The sequence below is a fragment of the Cervus canadensis genome, chromosome 4 (assembly GCF_019320065.1).
Source record: "Cervus canadensis isolate Bull #8, Minnesota chromosome 4, ASM1932006v1, whole genome shotgun sequence".
NCBI classification, from domain to species: Eukaryota; Metazoa; Chordata; class Mammalia; order Artiodactyla; family Cervidae; genus Cervus; species Cervus canadensis.
The window spans coordinates 92,865,814-92,886,241 of record NC_057389.1 but is presented as its reverse complement, the minus strand read 5'-3'; the positions used below and the strand labels follow the sequence as shown (position 1 = coordinate 92,886,241).

Here is a 20,428-nt window from a genome sequence, read left to right as displayed (position 1 = left end):
ACTTCACCATGCTTCCCTGTCTTTAGTCAGGATAACTTAGTCTTTGGGCTCCTTTTCTTTTCTACAAGATGGGTTTCCAATACTTCTTAGAGATGTCACACATCATTTTTGTGGTAGTTATCTTAGTGTTCCGAAAGCTTTCCATAACTAGATTAATTTGCTTTGCATTTTCCAACCAAGGATAAACTGTTATCGACTGAATTGATAAGAAATGTAGTAGTATCTTAGTAAAGAAGGGAATCCATGTAACAGAAGATGAATTCATATTATTCAGTGGTAAAAGATATAACCCATTAAAATTACTAGTACTTTTAAAATATCATATTAAATATATGTCCTAAAATATTATACTTATTCTCCATTCATCCCAGCCAAATGATAGGCAAGAAACCTTGGAAAAGGACAAAGAAAGGTTGCTTTTGTGTGTATACAGTTCAATTTCAAGTGTGTTCTGTAAAATTTTCTAGCTGTTGCTTTCAGACTGCACCACCTTAAAATTTCTAAAGATAAGTGAACATGTGAATTTTTCAATTTGAGTATATTATAATAGAATATACACATTTGAGTATTAAACTTTCTACAACATTCATGAAATGCCTTTCCATGATGTACACCATTGGCAAGATGAGAGTAAATACACTTACAAGACGAAATTGGGTGAAATTACTGCTATATTTAAAAAGGATAACCAACTAGGACCTACATGGAACTATGCTCAATGTCATGTTGGAGCCTGGATGAGAGGGGAGTTTGAGGGAGAATAGTACATGTATTTGCATGGCTGAGTCCCTTCACTATTCACCTGAAACTGAAAGGTTGTTGCTGAACCATGAAAGATGCTGGGATTCTTGGCCTCTCGAGAAGAATTCAATCCAGGGCCAGAGACTTGATCGCTCAGAGCTTTTGTGTAATAGAGTTTTATTAAAGTATAAAAGAGATAGAGAAAGCTTCTGACATAGACATCAGAAGAGGGCAGAAAAAGTGCCCCCTCACTAGTATTAACAATGGAATTTATATACTTTTAATTAGTTATTACAGTGAAGCAAAAGAATGTCTGGAGGTTGTAAAGACCTTACTAGACCCACTCCCATAATTTACATTTTTAAGATAACAGGATTAGCCAGAAGGTTTTTTCCAGAGACTGTTCTCAAGCAGGATATACTATTGTTATATAATCCTAAGGAATGTAGAGGGAAAGGAAAAAAAAAAAAGTTTGTCCTTTCCTCCTCCTTGAGAATTAATCCAGATCTCTCTCTCCTTGGGGACCCCTGGACTTCTTATCAACCTGCCTAGGAATTAGCTCTCTCAAAACTGTCACATCGGCTATACCACAGCACAAAATTGAAAGTCCAAAAGAAAAAAAAAAAATTGGGTTAAATAAAATGATTTTTTTTAATGTGAAAATTATTTTGTTTAAAGATGTTCCCAAATGACTAGAAAATGGAATAACTTAGACTTCATCCTGCCATATAGGACAGCTTTTTGTGACTGATCCATTTCATTGTCCTCATTCTGGAGATTATCCCATTCCATTAATTCTTCTGGAACAGTGTGAACACAACAATAGACATTCTTCTGGAGGCAGATGCATGTGTTTTCCAACAAAAATAGAGAATAAGCTTTTTATAGCTTTATTGTGATATCATTGACATAATATTGTATAAGGGTTCAAACTGTAAAGAATCTGACTACAATTCAGGAGACCTGGGGTTCAATTCCTGGGTCAGGAAGATCCCCTGTAGAAGGGAATGGCAACTCACTCCAGTGTTCTTGCCTGGAAAATTCCATGGACAGAGGAGCCTGATGTGATACAGTCTATGGGTTACAAAGATTCGGACATGATTGAGCAACTAACACTTTCACTTTCAAGATGTACAATAGGATGTTTTGATACATATATATATTGTGACATATTTACCAAAATATTTTACTGTACAAACAACTACCACTGGTTTTCATATTCCATGTCCTGGAAATCGTGTTTGTCACTGACCCTAGTACCTTACTCCTTCTGTTCACTCTGAAATAATTCCAGTTTAGTAATGCATTTTTGCCCTGGACTAATTCCTTTAAGTGCTTCAACACACAGTCTCTCCCTTTCATATGTGCCTGTAAATATCTGCCATGTGCTTTCTCCTAAAAATACCCTCTGACACTTAGCCACACAGAGGTAAATGACATTCTTCCCTCCACATCCAATTTGACTTGGGTATAAACTAAAGTTTTGTTCATATCACTCAACGACAAACCAATCTCCATATTACTCAGCAAAAAGTTCTCTAAGTCAGGAAGGCTGTGTGGGTGGGATACAGAAGTTTACATCATTCCAGTTTCCACCTACATCACACTTTATGCAGTAGGGAAAACAACAAGGTAAGCCCAACTACATTTTATTTATTAGAGTCTTCAAGAGCTGAGACCACAAGGGAATCTAAAGAGAATATATTCTGAAGTGAGTTGATTGCTCTCTAATTAGAAGAAATCAGAATACTTGGAACATTTGTTACATTTTGCCATGGAATGGCTGCAGGTTGTCCTGAAGTGATGGAGGGGCTCTCCTGGTGTATCAGAAATCAGGAGTCTGCTTGAGACTGCATGACCTGAAGCAGTAGAGTGGGGTCTGCAGAAGTACCCAGTGTTGGAGGTTCGATTCAAATGGTAGTTTGTGTCCAGAGAAGTTTTACTGAGGTGGTAGGATGAATTTGGGGATATGCTGGAAAGTAAAAGGACAGGATCTGAGACTTGAATTGCATGGAGCACAAAGTATCACATATAGATGATGAGGACTGTAGCGTGGGTTGTGGGGGGGGGGGCGGGGCAGGAGGGGGCAGGATCTGAAATGTTCTCAGTGATCCCAGATCTTGGTGTTCATTGTTCTGTGTATTTACTTCACCCTGAGTCAAGATGTATGTAGTGACTAGATTACCATGATGAGAATGTGGAAAAATGTTGGGATGTCACTTCTGGGAACAGAGTAAAGTAAACTGGCCCTCTTCCTGGTTCCTCTTTTTTGCATCCTTGATGGCTCACATGGATAAAACCCAGCTGCCCTGCCAGGAGGCCATGTGTCAAGGAACTGAAGGAATTCTCTGGACAATATTGTGTGAACAGGTGAGTCCTTCCAATAGCCTCATGAGTGTGCTTGAAAGTGGACACATGCTGATCCAGTCTTGAGATACCTGCAGCCCTGGATGGCACCTTGATTGAAACCTTCTGGGAGCCCCCATTGAAGTATTTAATTAAAGTATAAATTATTAAATAATAAATATCAATATTTTTCTAATATGCCAATGCAATTCATTCAGAGAAAAAGTTTAGAACTGAAGATTCCTTCAAATTAGGAGAAAAACTATCCTTACAAATATTAACTGTAAAAATGGAAAGTGTATCACATCCTTTGTATAGAACTGATCCTTCATAGATGTCATGATTGGTACAATGGATTTGCAGCTATCAAACCACACATTGAGTGGTCAAGTTGAGGACGGAAGTCTAAATTTTATATTAAGGTCCAGCTAGTTAGAACTAATAAGCAAAAGAACAGGAGAATTTCCTCCTGAGGAGAAGAGGGACACAGACTCTTTCCAGAATATTCACTTTTCTCCTTTCCCTGTTCTGTTAATATTAACAGGTATCCAGCGATTGGGACAACAGGGACCAACTGGCTAATGATGAGCTTTCAGCACTGAACCCTAAGTTAATATCATTGTAAATACACGGTGACTCCTGCTCATTAGTTTGCCTGTTCTAATATTGTGAATCCACACCTATGTCTCCATCCTTTGTAAGAACTTGCAAAGGTCCAGCCTGAGTCTGTCTTCCTAGCCCATCCTGAGGAAGGTCCCTGAGACTTCATCACACACCAAGAAGGAGAGAAACAGGGAGTCTGTGCTCCTTGGTTATGGACTAGCAGAGATCCCACCCAGCCCAGTAAGTACTGAGGGAGACAGAGATGGATGAAGAGAGTTTGGGAGCAAGATGTTTTTCTTCCTCAACAAGACAAACATGACAGTTGGAACAGTCATATGGGAGAGTATCAGTGTACAAATTTTGGTTCAGAGACTTATAGCTTATATTCTTATTCCTGGTTGGGGTGTGAGAACTCTCACTCAGAGTTCTACTTCCACCGTCACTGGTTCTGGCTGTGACTGGCATCTCCCCGACCACAGCAGTGAATGGGTCTCTGTACACTTCCCCCTCAGAACTTTAAAGAATTCTGAAAACAGTGATGATGAGGTGGATGACATTAACCACCGGCTAAGTCATTTCAGTTGTGTCTGACTCTGTGCAACCCTATGGACTGTAGCCCACCAGACTCCTCTGCCCATGGGGTTCTCCAGGTGAGAATACTCAAGTGGGTTGCCACACCCTCCTCCAGTGGATCTTCCTTACCCAGGGATTGAACCCATGTCTCTTATGTCTCCTGCATTGGCAGGCAGGTCTTTTACCACTAGCAGCCCATGGGAAGCCCAACATTAACCATAATGTCTTGTAATTGAGGGTTTCCTAAGTGCCAGGCTCAAAAGTATGTGTTTTGTTTCTTGCTTTATTTCATATGTTTCTCCTTAGTCTCCTGATAATAAGTGCACAGATATCATTATTTTAATAAGAGTAAATGCATACAGAATTTTATGTAATTTATACCTGATCATGAGTCTGGGCAGACTGACTCCAGACACAGGACCCAAGGGCAGTCCTCCTCCTGCAAACCCAGAGTCCTGTCACCTCCCTGTCAGTCCTGGCAGACTCACTGGTCACTGTGCCCTTCCCTTTAGAGTTTTCCGGAGGACACAGAGGAGGGCCGTAGGCAGCACTGGCTGCATCTACTATAAGATGGGTTGGCGAGATCACAAGCAACATCTTAAAGAAGAGGGACACAGGAAATTCAGGGAGACTCCCTGTTGATCCTGCTCTTGGACGTTATGTTCACCGTCCACTTTCTCCTTCATGCTTATAATCAGCCTACTCAATCACAAAACATAAATTCAGAGTCTCAGAGTTCATTCTTACCTAGGAAATTGAAAACAGTTTTTAAAAGGTACTTCATACGTACCTGTGATTAGATCCTGCACTTTTGCTTAAAAATATCAGAATGTCTGCATGTGTGCATGCTGTCAGCTCACTCGTGTCTGACTCTTTGCCATTCTATGGACCTGCGAGGTCCATACGATAACCTGCCAGGTTCCTCTGTTCATGGGATTCTTCAGGCAAGAATACTGGAGTGGGTTGCCATGCCCTCCTCTAGAGGATCCTCCCTACCCAAGGATCAAACCAGCATCCCTACCCAAGCATCAAACCAGACATAAGGGATGTCTCCTGCATTGGCAGATGGGTTCTTTACCACTAGCGCCACCTAGGAAGTCCTCAAAATGTCTGGATACAGTGAGATTTTCTGTGAGGGACTCTGACAACTTCATTTTGAATCCTGTTTGTTCCACTTATGTGGGGACAAGTTCTTAGTATACATGAACTTAGGATTGCCCACTGAATTTATTACTTGTTGATACAACCTCTCTGTGAATAAGGACCAAATGAATAATAGATGCCCTCTATGTAGTAAGTGTGTGAAGGATGCACAATGAAACGGCACAATAAATTTTAGATATTCTTAATGATAAGTCTACTTTTCACTTCATTTGACTTAAATATCTGGTGATCTGATGTTATATTTTTCTTAGATTCTTGGCAGGATATTTCATTCTTGTTTATGTATGTATCTTTTTCATAGATGTAAAGAAATGACAGGCTCATTCATTTCTGCTTCTCCAGAGCCTATACCTTGATGTCACAGAGGAAGCAACAAGAATTTAAAAAAAAAAAAAAAAAAACACCAGTTCAATACTAAATAAATCCTTCCATTTTTAATAGAAACAAAGCGTGAGCTTATGGCTTCCAAACAGTGGATGGTGCCTGCCAGTGTTTTCATTTTTCAGATTGTCCCATAGGACCAGAGACAAGAAACAATGTGATTATTTGTGTGTATGTCATGAACTTTCTCTGGGGCCTATTACTTTTTACTGAAAAGCACTTGCAGCATTCAATAATTGAAACATCTCTGCAGAGATTTTCAAAAATATGAGGGAAATAGGGTCAGAAAAGAAGGGGAGGATAACTTTATTCTATGGACTGGGACCCATTTTGGGAGTTCATGTCACTCTATGCTGCAGAGTCATGACACAGGAAAGTCTTTGCTCTCTCTGCCATATAACACAAGAAATTTCATTAAATTTGGGGGACTGCGCTTCATTACTAAGCACACTATTTCAAAATGATTGAAATCCTTCACAACAAATGACTTGGGAAGTTCCCAACTTCTCTTAACAACTAGAGGTGCAATTTAGACTGTTTTTTTCTTCCAGGAAGAAACAGAGAGGTGCAGAGATTTGTATACACTCCACGTACAAGGGGTGAAATATCCAGGACTCAACCCTGGATTTTCTTATTTCCGGACCAACTCTCAGCCAACTCCACTGTAGCTAATAAGTGTTTCTTCTCTAAGCTACTTTGGTCCCAGATGTTAAATGAAGGTAGAACAAGGGATTCATAAGGGATTCTCTTTTGGTTCAGAGTTAACCTGTGACTTATGAAGATGAGGCCATAGTGGAACTAATAAGATATCATGTGAATCGTCGTGTTTTGCAATCCAGATTTGAAGTCTAAGGTTGAAAAAGTCCTCCTATACAAGATGAAAAGTTTGGTGCAGGTACTGTGAAATTATCAGAAGACAGATTTCACGAATATAGTCTTATGTGTGTGTGTATACTCGGTTGGGCCTGCGTTTTGTGCCTTCCCAGGTCAGATCAGCTCAGGGAATCAGGAGCTTGAGGAGTGCACTCTCCCCATGTGCAGCGCAACTTCTTCCCTCCGCAGTCCCAGCCTCAGTTTCCAGGCGCGCCAGTCCGGTGCACCCTGTGTCTGTTCTGGGGAGCTGATCTCTGGCTGCGACCCTCCCAAGTGGATGTCAACCATCCAGAATCTCAGGAAGTCTTTGGTTAGAAACTGGAAGCCTGTTTGCAGATTGGTAGGGGATGCCGTCTCTGGGACCATGTTTGCCACTTTCCCCTCCCCCCCCTTCCCCTCCCTCCACCCCCTGCCTCCAGAGGGGGATGGGCCAGTCAGCAGCCTGCTAGCTCTTCTCTGGAATTGCTCAGTCCTTCCTTTGTTCTGCAAACGGCCTGCCGGCAGTGCCTTCAGTTAGGGCTTTTCCCAGGTTAATTCTCTCTCTCTCTCTCTCTCTTGCTATCTCACAGTTTAAGTTGCTGTCTCACATTAGCTCCCTCCGATTGCCCTCTGAGCATTCAGGTCCGGTCCTTACCCTAAGCAATGCCGCCCGCTCCTCTCCGTTCAGCATCTGCAAGCATCTGGGGTACTTTTCTGCTGGGAGTTGCTTTTAGGCATGTAATCTGTGGATTTTATTTATTTTTCCTCCCAGTTAGGTTACCCTCCAAGATTTGAAAACTTCCCCCAGACCCACCGATGAAAGGGTTTCCTGGTGTTTGAAAACTTCCTCTATTAAGACTCCCTTCCCGGGACGGATTTCCATCCTAACTCTTTTGTCTCTCTTTTTATCTTTTATATTTTGTCCCGCCTCTTTTCAAAGACAATGGGCTGCTTTTCTGGGTACCCGATGTCCTCTGCTAGCAATCAGAAGTTGTTTTGTGGAGTTTGCTCAGCGTTCAAATGATCTTTCGATGAATTTGTGGGGGAGAAAGTGGTCTCCCCGTCCTATTCCTCCGCCATCTTCTAATTTTTTCTTAAAGAGAAAACTGATGTCTCATTCAAGATTCTTTCTAAAGAGTAGACTGTATTTCACTGAAATCATAGATGTATATATATTCTTGCACCTCTTTTACCCTTCAATCCAATTTCTTTTTTTTAAATTTATTTATGCTTAATTGGAGGATAATTGCTTTACAATATTGTGTTGGTTTCTGCAATATGTCAACAGGAATTGGTCATAGGTTCCAATTTCTGTGAAACGAGTATGGATATAAAGACATGAAGAAACAGGAAAAAAGGAGGGAACCATTCTAAGCTGATAGATTTGTCACACTGAGAAATACTGCTAAGATCCTGGGGTGTGTGACCTCAGAAATGACTTGATTGATTCCAAATATGGACATGGACTGCATGCTCATTGACTTATGTCCTTTTTCTCAAACTTCTTTTCTTTTTAAAAGGTGTCCAATCTACACAGAGCCCCAAATCTAACAAGTGTCTCAGAATTCTTCTTCCTGAGTCTCTCAGATGACCTAGAACTGCAGCCTTTGCTTTTTATCTTCTTCCTGTCCATGTACCTGTTCACTGTGCTGGGGAACATGCTCACCATTCTGGCCATCACCTCTGACCCCCACCTCCACATACCCATGTACTTCTTCCTCTCCAACATGTCCTTGCCTTATGTTGGTTTAGTTTCCACCACGGTCCCCAAGATTATTGTGAACATCCAATCTCACAGCAGAGTCATCTATGTGGGCTGCCTGACACAGATGTCTACTTTTATCTTCTTTGGAGGTATGTGACGGTCTGCGACAGGTTTGTGGCCATCTGTCACCCACTGCATTGTATGGTCATCTTGAACCCATGCCTCTGTTGTTTCTTCATTTTGGTGTCTTTTTCTATTGGCCTTGTTGAACTCCCAGGTGCAGAGTTTGGTTCCATTACAATTTACCTGCTTCAAGGATGTGGAAATTCCTAATTTCTTCTGTGATCCTTCTTACCTGCTCAACCTTGCCTGTTCTGACACTTTCACCAACAATATACTCACATATTTTGTTGGCAAATTTTTTTTGTTTTATCCCTATCTTAGGAATCTTTTTCTCTTACTATAAAATTCTTTTCTCCATTCTGAGAGTTCCATCATTAGGTGGCAAGTGTAAAGCCTTCTCCATCTGTGACTCTCCCCTGGCAGTTGTTTGCTTATTTTATGGAATAGGTCTTTGTGTGTACCTCAGTTCAGCCATCTCACAATCTCCCAGGAAGGATGCAGCAGCCTCTGTGATGTACACTGTGGTCACCCCCATGCTGGACCACTCCATCTACATCTTGATGAACAGAGACATCAAAAGGGCCTTATGCAGGTTCCTCAGCAAAGCAATCTAACCTTGGTCCCTGTGCCAACCATTTAGGGGGCAGGTCAGAAAATGCAGCAAAACTAAACATGTAGACCTGAAATCCTACCTCTCTCATCTCCTAATTTTTGTAGCTCTTATGGCCTTGATGCCTCTCCTGCTAAACAACTGAGTATTCCTTCTTTTCATATTTTCTCAGTGGGACTAGGAGAGTGTCCTAGGATTCTTTGTCCATCTTAATAACTGTGTGATTGGTGATTGAATATTAGTATATCTATGGAAATTCTACAGTTTATCAGTGGTGTTCCAAGGATCCTGGAAAGATGAAAAGCTCTTTATGTGTATATTTAAATTTACATCCTTTTGCAAGCTCTTATGTACTTTCCACACAATTTTCTCATGTTTCAAGTCTATTTATTTACACATGCTATTTGTGGGGATACACATCACTGCTTCTCAACCTTGGCTTTTATTGAAATCATCTGGAGGCTTAACAACAGTGATGACTGGGTCTGACTATCAGACACTCTGATATTAGATTTGGGTTAGACTTGGGTGTGTCCTATGCAGGGCTTCCCAGGTGGCTCAGGTGGTAAAGAATCTGCCTGTAATGTGGGAGACTTGGGTTCAATCCCTGGGTTAGGAAGATCCCCTGGAGCAGCACACAGCAACCCACTCCAGTATTCTTGCCTGGAGAATCCCCATGGACAGAGGAGCCTGGCAGGCTACAGTCCATGGGGTCACAAAGAATTGGACATGACTGAGTGACTAAGCAAGTGCCCTGAGCATGAGGATTTTTAAAGTACTCAGATGTATCAAGTGTGTAGCCAAGGTTGAGGACTTCCGATCTCAGATCTTTGGTTCCAAAATGATCTGTATGCCTTGGACCCGAATTGATTTCGCACAGTAATCAGAATTCAAGGTGGCTGATGTGCTTGGGTGGGTAGCTGAGCCAACCAAAGAGAGGTTGGATGATGAAGAAATAAAGGGTTCTTGGTTAATATGAAGACTTCATTTTAGAACAAAAATTCTTTTAACAAATAATCTCTCAGACCTTGAGCAACATATTTCCCCCGAAAAGCTCATTTTTTCCAGCAAAATTAGTTGGGGGCTATGTTACTGAGAAAATGAGATGAATATGTGCAAATGTTATTTAATGGCATAGAAATCTGAAGACCTGCAGGAAATTTAAAAATTCTAACATTTGTTATAACTTTGTTGTTTAATTTATTTCTTTTAATTGGAGGTTAATTATTTATAATATTGTAGTGTATTTTGTCATACACTGAAGTGAATCAGCCATGGGTATACATGTGTTCCCCATCTTGAACCCCCCCTCCCACCTCCCTCCCCATCCCATCTTTCTGGGTCATCCCAGTGCACCAGCCCTGAGTACTCTATCTCATGCATTGAACTTGGACTGGTGATCTATTTCACATATGACAATATACATAATTCAATGCTATTCTCTCAAATCATCTCAAATCCTCGCCTTCTCCCACAGAGTCCAATAGTCTGTTCTTTACATCTGTGTCTCTTTTGTTGTCTCGCATATAGGATCATGGTTACCATCTTTCTAAACTCCATATATATGCGTTAATATAATGCATTGGTGTTTTTCTTTATGAGTTACTTTGCTCTGTTTAATAGGATCCAGTTTCATCCACCTCATTAGAACTGATTCAAATGTATTCTTTTTAATAGCTGAGCAATATTCCATTGTGTATAGGTACCAGAGTTTTCTTATCCATTTGTCTGCTGATGGACATCTAGGTTGCTTCCATGTCCTGGCTATTGTAAACAGTGCTGCAATGAACATTGGGGGTAGTTACACGTACTCTTTCAATTGTGGTTTCCTCGGTGTGTATGCCCAGCAGTGGGATTGCTGGGTCATATGGCAGTTCAATTTCCAGTTTTTTAAGGAATCTCCACACTGTTCTCCACAGTGGCTGTACTAGTTTGCATTCCCACCCACAGTGTAAGAGGGTTTCCTTTTCTCCACACCCTCTCCAGCATTTATTGCTTGTAGACTTTTTGATAGCAGCCATTCTGACTGGCTTGTAGTGGTACTTCATTGTGGTTTTGACTTGCATTTCTCTGATAATCAGTGATGTTGAGCATCTCTTTCATGTGTTTGTTAGCTATCTGTATGTCTTCTTTGAAGAAATGTCTTTTTAGCTCTTTGGCCCACTTTTTGATTGGGTCATTTATTTTTCTGGAATTGAGCTGCAGGAGCTGCTTGTGTATTTTGGAGATTAATTCTTTGTCCATTGTTTCATTTGCTATTATTTTCTCCCATTCTGAAGGCCGTCTTTTCACCTTGCTTATGGTTTTATTCATTGCGCAAAAGGTTTTAAGTTTAATTAGGTCCCATTTGTTTATTTTTGCTTTTATTTCCCTTATTCTGAGAGATGGGTCATAGAGGATTCTGCTGTGATTTATGTTGGGGAGTGTTTTGCCTATGTTTTCCTCTAGATATTTCATAGTTTCTGGTCGCACATTTACATCTTTAATCTATTTTGAGTTTATTTTTGTGTGTGGTGTCAGAAAGTGTTTTAGTTTCATTCTTTTACAAGTGGTTGACCAGTTTTCCCAGCACCACTCGCTAAAGAGATTGTCTTTTCTCCATCGTATATTCTTGCCTCCTTTGTCAAAGATAAGGTGTCCATAAGTACGTGGGTTTATCTCTGGCTTTCTATTTTGTTCCATTGATCTATGTTTCTATCTTTGGGCCAGTACCATACTGTCTTGATGACTGTGGCTTTGTAGTAGAGCCTAAAGTCAGGCAGGTTGATTCCTCCAGTTCCATTCTTTTTTCTCAAGATTACTTTGGCTATTCGAGGTTTTTTGCATTTCCATACAAATTGTGAAATTATTGGTTTCAGTTCTTTGAAAAATACCGTTAGTACCTTGATAGGGATTGCATTGAATCTATAGATTGCTTTGGGTAGTATACTCATTTTCACTATATTGAATCTTCCAATACAGGAACATGGTATCTTTCTCCAGCTATTTGTGTCCTCTTTGATTTCTTTCACCAGTGTTTTATAGTTTTCTATATATAGGTCTTTTGTTTCTTTATGTAGATATAGTCCTAAGTATTTTATTCTTTTTGTTGCAATGGTGAATGGAATTGTTTCTTTGATTTCCCTTTCTGTTTTCTCATTCTTAGTGTATAGGAATGCAAAGGATTTCTGTGTGTTAATTTTATATCCTGCAACTTTACTATATTCATTGATTAGCTCTAGTAATTTTCTGCTAGAGTATTTAGGGTTTTCTATGTAGAGGATCATGTCATCTGCAAACAGTGAGAGTTTTACTTCTTCTTTTCCTATCTGGATTCCTTTTACTTCTTTTTCTGCTCTGATTGCTGTGGCCAAAACTTCCAAAACTATGTTGAATAGTAGTGGTGAGAGTGAGCACCCTTGTCTTGTTCCTGACTTTAGGGGAAACGCTTTCAAATTTTCACCATTGAGGATAATGTTTGCTGTGGGTTTGTCATATATAGCTTTTATTATGTTGAGATATGTTCCTTCTATTCCTGCTTTCTGGAGGGTTTTTATCATAAATGGATGTTGAATTTTGTCAAAGGCTTTCTCTGCATCTACTGAGATAATCATACCAAAGCAATCTTGAGAAAGAAGAATGAAAGTGGAGGAATCAACCTGCCTGGCTTCAGGCTCTACTACAAAGCCAAAGTCATCAAGACAGTATGGTTCTGGCCCAAAGACAGAAACACAGATCAATGGAACAAAATAGAAAGCCCAGAGATAAATCCATGCACCTATGGACACCTTATCTTCAACAAAGGAGGCAAGAATATACAATGGAGAAAAGACAATCTCTTTAGCGAGTGGTGCTGGGAAAACTGGTCAACCACTTGTAAAAGGATGAAAATAGAACACTTTCTAACACCACACACAAAAATAAACTCAAAATGGATTAAAGATCTAAATGTAAGACAAGAAACTATAAAATTCTTAGAGGAAAATATAGGCAAAACACTCTCCAACATAAATCACAGCAGGATCCTCTATGACCCACCTCCTGGAATATTGGAAATAAAAGCAAAAATAAACAAATGGGACCTAATTAAACTTAAAAGCTTTTGCACAACAAAGGAAACTATAAGCAAGGTGAAAGACAGCCTTCAGAATGGGAGAAAATACTGGCAAACAAAGCAACTGACAATTAATCTCAAAAATATACAAGCAACTCCTACAGCTCAAGTCCAGAAAAATAAACGACTCAAAAAATGGGCCAAAGAACTGAACAGACCTTTCTCCAAAGAAGACATACAAACAGATGGCTAACAAACATATGAAAAGATGCTCAGCATCACTCATTATCAGAGAAATGGAAATCAAAACCACAATGAGATACCATCTCACTCCAGTCAGGATGGCTGCTATCCAAAAGTCTACAAGCAATAAATTCTGGAGAGGGTGTGGAGAAAAGGGAACACTCTTACACTGTTGGTGGGAATGCAAACTAGTACAGCCACTATGGAGAACAGTGTGGAGATTCCTTAAAAATCTGGAAATAGAACTGCTATTTGACCCAGCAATCCCACTACTGAGAATACACACAGAGGAAACCAGAATTGAAAGAAACACTTGTACCCCAATGTTCATCACAGCACTATTTATAATAGCCAGGACATGGAAGCAACCTAGATGTCCATCAGCAGATGAATGGATAAGAAAGCTGTGCTACATAAACACAATGGAATATTACTCAGCTATTAAAAAGAATTCATTTGAATCAGTTCTAATGAGGTGGATGAAACTAGAGCCTATTACACAGAGTGAAGTAAGCCAGAAAGAAAAACACCAGTACAGTTTACTAACGCATATATATGGTATTTAGAAAGATGGTAACAATAACTCTGTAAGTGAGACAGCAAAAGAGACACAGATATATAGGACAGTCTTTTGGACTCTGTGGGAGAGGGTGAGGGTGGGATGATTTAGGAGAATGGCATTGAAACATATATATTATCATATGTGAAATGAATCACCAGTCCAGGCTCAATGCATGAGACAGGGTGCTCGGGGCTGGTGCACTGGGATGACCCAGAGGGATGGGATGGGGAGGGAGGTGGGAGGGGGTGCAGGATGGGGAACACATGTACACCTGTGGTGGATTCATGTCAATGTATGGCAAAACCACTACAATATTGTAAAGTAATTAGCCTCCAATTGAAATAAATAAATAAAATAAAATAAAAAATCAGCAGCTTTCTAATATGCCAATGTATTCTATTAGAGTAAAAACTAGAGCTGATGACATATTCAAATAAGCAAATAATAAAAATATGTAAAACTCCATCCTATAAAATGCCAACCAAAGCAAAGGCTAAGAAAAAGAAAATAAGCTATCTTGGTGGTGGTTTAGTTGCTAAGTCATGTCCGACTCTTGTAACCCCATGGACTGTAGCCTGTCAGGCTCCTCTGTCCGTGAGATTCTCCAAGCAAGAATACTGGAGTGGGCTGCCATTTCCTTCTACAGGAGATCTTCCTTACCCAGGAATTAAACCTGGGTCTCCTTCATTGCAGGCAGATTCTTTACTGACTGAGCTACAAGGGAAGCCCCAAGTTATCCTTAGAGACAAATAATAACTAAGAAAATGAAAAATATAAAATACTTATTGTAGACCTAATGCTGCATAGATTTCACATGAAATACAATGGATTTACAGATATCAAAATTTCACATTAAGTGGTTAAATTGAAAAAAAAAAAACAATTCTGAATTTTATGTTAAAATCCTGCAGGTTGGAAGGAAGAAGTAGAAGTGGACTTCCAGCTGAGAAGAGAGGGTCCCAGACACTCCTAAGAATATTCACTTTTCTCTCTTTTTTCCCCCCCTTTTCCATTAATATTAACAAGTCTCCAGAGATTGGGACAACATGGACCAATTGGCTAATTATGCCCTTTGTGCATTAAGTCGTATGTCATACCATTTTAAATAATTAGCTGGTGCCATCTACACATTAGTTTGCCAGTTCTAAGTGTGTGGTTCTATACATGTGTCTCCTCCATTTGGGAGCATCACCACTGGAAGTCCCCCAGCTGAATCTGTCTTCCTGCCCATCCTGAAAAGGAACCCTGAGACTTCATCATACACCAGGCAGGAGAGGGGCTGAATCTGTGCTCCTTGGTCGTGTTCCAGCAGAGATGCAGCCCAGCCCAGTAAGTGTTGAGGGGGAGACTGTGATTGAAGGAGGGCTCACTGGGAGCAATAATTCCTGTTCAGGAGGAAAAAACATGATAGTAGAGAAGAAAAGATGAGATGGCACCGATATACAAGATTTGGGATCACAGCCCTATGAAGTTTAAGTTCTTGGTTCTGGTTAGGTTGTGAGAACTCTCGTTCACAGGGCTATGTCCACCTTCATTGGTTCTGGTTCTGGCTGGCATTTCTCCAATTGCAGCAGCATATGGGTCTCTGTAAAATTCCCATGGGCACTTCTAATTATCGTGAAAGCAGTGATGAGTGTGATAAGGAGAATGACATTAGCCATAACATCATGTACTGTTTCTGAGGTCATCCCTAGTGCCAGGCACTGAGGTCTGTGTTTTATGTATGTTGTTTGATTTCATTTGCATTCAGTTCAGTTCAGTCACTCAGTCATGTCCAACTCTTTGTGACCCCATTGACTGCAGCACACCAGGCTTCCTTGTCCATAACCAACTCCTGGAGTTGGCTCAGACTTATGTCAATCGAGTCAGCGATGCCATTCAACCATCTCATCCTCTGTCATCCCTGTCTCCTCCCACCTTCAATCTTTCCCAGCATCCGGGTCTTTTCAAATGAGTCAGCTCTTCACATCAGGTTGGCAAAGTATTGGAGTTTCAGCTTCAGCATCAGTCCTTCCAATGAATATTCAGGACTGATCTCCTCTAGGATGGACTGGTTGAATCTCCTTGCAGTCCAAGGGACTATCAAGAGCCTTCTCCAACACCACAGTTCAAAAGCACCAATTCCTTGGCACTCAGCTTTCTTTATGGTCCAACTCTCACATCCATACATGACTACTGAAAAGACCATAGCTTTGACTAGACGGACCTTTGTTGGCAAAGTAATATCTCTATTTTTTAATAAGCTGTCTAGGTTGATCATAACTTTTCTTCCAAGGAGCGAGGGTCTTTTAATTTCATGGCTGCAATCACCATCTGCAAGGATTTTGGAGCCCCCAAAAATAAAATCTGTCACTGTTTCCCCATCTATTTGTCATGAAGTGATGGAAACGGATGCCATGATCTTAGTTTTCTGATTGTTGAGTTTTAAGTCTACTTTTTCACTCCCTTCTTTCACTTTCATCAAGAGGCTCTTTAGTTCCTCACTTTCTGCCATAAGGGTGGTATCATCTGCATATCTGAGGTTATTGATATTTCTCCCAGCAATTTTGATTCCAGCTTGTGCTTCCTCCAGCCCAGCGTTTCTCATGATGTACTCTGCATATAAGTTAAATAAGCAGGGTGACAATATGCAGCCTTGACATAGCCCTTTCCCAATTTAGAACTAGTCTGTTGTTCCACATCCAGTTCTAACTGTTGCTTCTTGACCTGCATACGGATTTCTCAGGAGGCAGGTCAGGTGGTCCAGTATTCCCATCTCTTGAAGAATTTCCCACAGTTTATTGTGATCCACACAGTCATGGGCTTTGACACAGTCAATAAAGCAGAAGTAGATGTTTTTATGGAACTCTCTTGCTTTTTCTATGATCCAACAGATGTTGGCAATTTGATCTCTGGTTCCTCTGTCTTTTCTAAATACAGCTTGAGCATCTGGAAGTTCATGGTTCATATACTTTTGAATCCTGGCCTGGAGAATTTTGAGCATTACTTTGCTAGTGTGTGAGATGAGTGCAACTGTGTGGTAGCTTGAGCATTCTTTGGTATTGCCTTTCTTTGGGATTACAATGAAATCTGACCTTTTCTAGTCCTGTGGCCACTGCTGAGTTTTCCAAATTTGCTGGCATACTGAGTGCAGCACTTTCACAGCATCATCTTTTAGGATTTGAAATAGCTCAACTGGAATGAAGTCAAGTGGGCCTCAGGAAGCACCACTGCGAACAAAGTTGAGGTGATGGAGTTCATTTGCATAACCACTTGCAAATTTTAAGTGTAGACACATCATTAATACTTTTTTTTCCCCCTTTGGGCTGTCCTGTGTCTTTGTTGCTGCACACAGGCTTTCTCTAGTTGCAGTGCTCAGGCTTCTCATGGTTTCTCTTCTTGTGAAGCATGGGCTCTAGGAAAAAGGACTCAGTAGTTGCAACAGACAGGCTTACTTGCCCCAGGGCATGTGGGATCCTGGAACAGAGATGAAACCCATGTCCCCTGCATTGGCAGGTGGATTCTTAACCACTGGACCATGAAGAAAGCCCTCATTAGCACTTTAAGAAGAGGAAAGGCTCGCAGCATTTTCTGTCACTTTCTACCAGCTCATGAGTTAGATAGGGTTGGAGCCAGATTTGAAACCTGTCAATCTGGGCAGACTGACTCCAGACACAGGGCACCTGGACAGCCTTCCCCCTGCAAACCCAGAGTGACATGACTGAGCAGTCGTGGCAGAGACTCCCTGCTTACCATGCCCTTCCCTTTCGAATTTTTTGGAGAACACAAAGGCTGCACTTGCTGCATCTCTCATAGGAAGGATGGGTGGCTAAGATTACAGGCAAATTCATAGAGAGAAGGAACCCAGACACTTCAAGGCAGATCTCTCTGCTTATCCTGCTCCTGGATTTTAACTGCTTACTTCCTTATCCACACTTATAATCCACCTACTCAATCACAAAAGGAAATATAAAGTCAGAGTCTTGTTGTTCATTTGTACTCAGGAAAATGAAAACATTAATAAATATACCTCAGACGTGTCTCTGATTAGACCTTGGTACCTTTGGCTTCCCTGGTGGCTCACACGGTAAACAATCTGCCTTCAGTGCAGGAGACCTGGGTTCAGTCCCTGGGTTTGGAAGATCCCCTGGAGAAGGAAATGGCAATCCACTCCTGTTTCCTTGCCTGGAGAACTCCATGGACAGAGGCTACAGATGGACACAACTGAGCGACTAACACTTTCACTTTTTCACCTTTGCTTAAATCTTCTAGAAACTCTGGAATTAGTGTGGGGTGATTCAGAGACTGACAACTTGTTTTTGAATCCTGTGTGCTCCCCCTTATTCTTAGCATATTATGGGGCAATTTCATAGTATCTCTGAGATGTAGGATTATCAAATGTGTTGATTCCTTGTTGATACAATGCCACTGAAGTAGAACTAAAGAAATAATGAATGCTTTCTATAAATGCTGGAGAGGGTGTGGAGAAAAGGGAATCCTCTTACACTGTTGGTGGGAATGCAAACTAGTACAGCCGCTATGGAGAACAGTGTGGAGATTCCTTAAAAAACTAGAAATAGAACTGCCATATGACCCAGCAATCCCACTCCTGGGCATACACACTGAGGAAACCAGATCTGAAAGAGACATGTGCACCCCAATGTTCATCGAAGCACTGTTTATAATAGCCAGGACATGGAAGCAACCTAGATGCCCACCAGCAGATGAATGGATAAGAAAGCTGTGGTACATATACACAATGAAATATTACTCAGCCATTAAAAAGAATTCATTTGAATCAGTTCTAATGCGATGGATGAAACTGGAGCCCATTATACAGAGTGAATTAAGCCAGAAAGAAAAACACCAATACAGTATAATTACACATATATGTGGAATTTAGAAAGATGATAATGATAACCCTGTATGCAAGACCGAAAAAGAGACACGGATGTATAGAATAGACTTTTGGACTCTATGGGAGAAGGCGAGGGTGGGATGATCTGAGAGAACAGCATCAAAACATGTATATTATCAAGTGTGAAACAGATCGCCAGTCCAGGTTGGATGTATGAGACAAGTGCTCGGGGCTGGTGCACTGGGATGACCCAGAGGGATGGAACGGGGAGGGAGGTGGGAGGGGGGTTCAGGATGGGGAACACATGTAAATCCATGGCTGATTCATGTCAATGTATGGCAAAAAACACTACAATATTGTAAAGTAATTAGCCTCCAACTAATAAAAATAATTTGGGGGGAAAAATAAATAAAACAATTTGGGCAACAAGGTGAAAAACAAAACAAAATATTAATTACACTCATTGCTTTTTAAAATACAAATTTCCAAGAACCACCCATGCTCTCTTAAATAAAAGTATTTAAGGATTCCTTCCAAGATTATTTGTTAAAAAGGAAAAGAAAAAAGAAATAATGGATGCTTTCTATGCAACAAATATGTGAAATGACTGTAGCTCATTTATTTCTATATCCCCAGACCCTATACTTTGTTGTTACAGAGGAGACACCAAGATTTTAAAAAATAATTAAATATTGAACAAATTCTTCCAATTTTGATAGAAAAAAAAGGTAGGCAATATGAATTCCACATCGTGGACTTGTAACTGAAAGGTAGAGTCTGGCTGCTCACTGCTCAAAAGTCATAAACAGGCCAGGTTGGTGGAAAGGAAAGTTTGCTTTACTTTAAATGTGGGCAACTGGTGGGTGGTGGCATCTGTCCAAAGGCCAATTCCCCCTCACTGAAAGTCAGTAGGGAAGAGCTTTTATAAGCTGAGGGAAGGGGCCACATGAAGAAACAGTAGAGTCAGCTCTGACAGTCATCTTCAAATTGGTCATCGGTGGCCTGACCTGCATCATCTTTGTTGTTTTAAATACAGTTCATCTTCAGTTCCAGGGTCGGTTTTTTTCCATTTCTTTGTCACGGCTCCAGTCTGGTCATCAGGTAGTTAACTTCTCCACCTGGTGAGGGTTTCAGTATCTATAAGACAGCTCACAGGATATGGCTCAGAATATTGTCTATATTCTCCTCCTTGAGGAAGAACTAAAGGTTCCTGACTATGCTTAATGAACAGTATTATTATTTGGTCTCCTTTGACTGTTTCTCCTTGTTTCTGCATGTTCTCATTTGTCTGATTAAATTTATTCTTTGACTAAAGTTTTTTCACAGACAAAAGGCAGACAGGGGATATGGAGGGAAGGACCACAGGGTCCTGCTATGTTTCATCCTTTCCAGAATGTCCCATAGAACCAGAGATAAGATAAAATAGTGCTTGCATGTGTGTATATCATGGACTCTCAATGAGACCTAATATCTTCCATTTAATAGCATCTGCAGATTCAGTGATTGAAAAACCATTGCAGAAATTTTCATAAATATGGAGAAAAAAAGAGTCAGAAAAGAAGAACATGGTACATCTAATTGCATGGACTGAGACACATTTTATATTTCATTTCATTCCGTGCTCTGATGCTCTGAAACAGGAAAGGCTTTGATCT

At 40.6% G+C, this 20,428-nt stretch overlaps 1 pseudogene; it reads left to right on the top strand.

Annotated features, from left to right (window-relative positions):
• The first annotated feature begins 3,021 nt into the window (after nucleotides 1-3,021).
• Nucleotides 3,022-9,102, top strand: LOC122440924 (annotated as a pseudogene).
• Nucleotides 9,103-20,428: the final 11,326 nt, after the last annotated feature.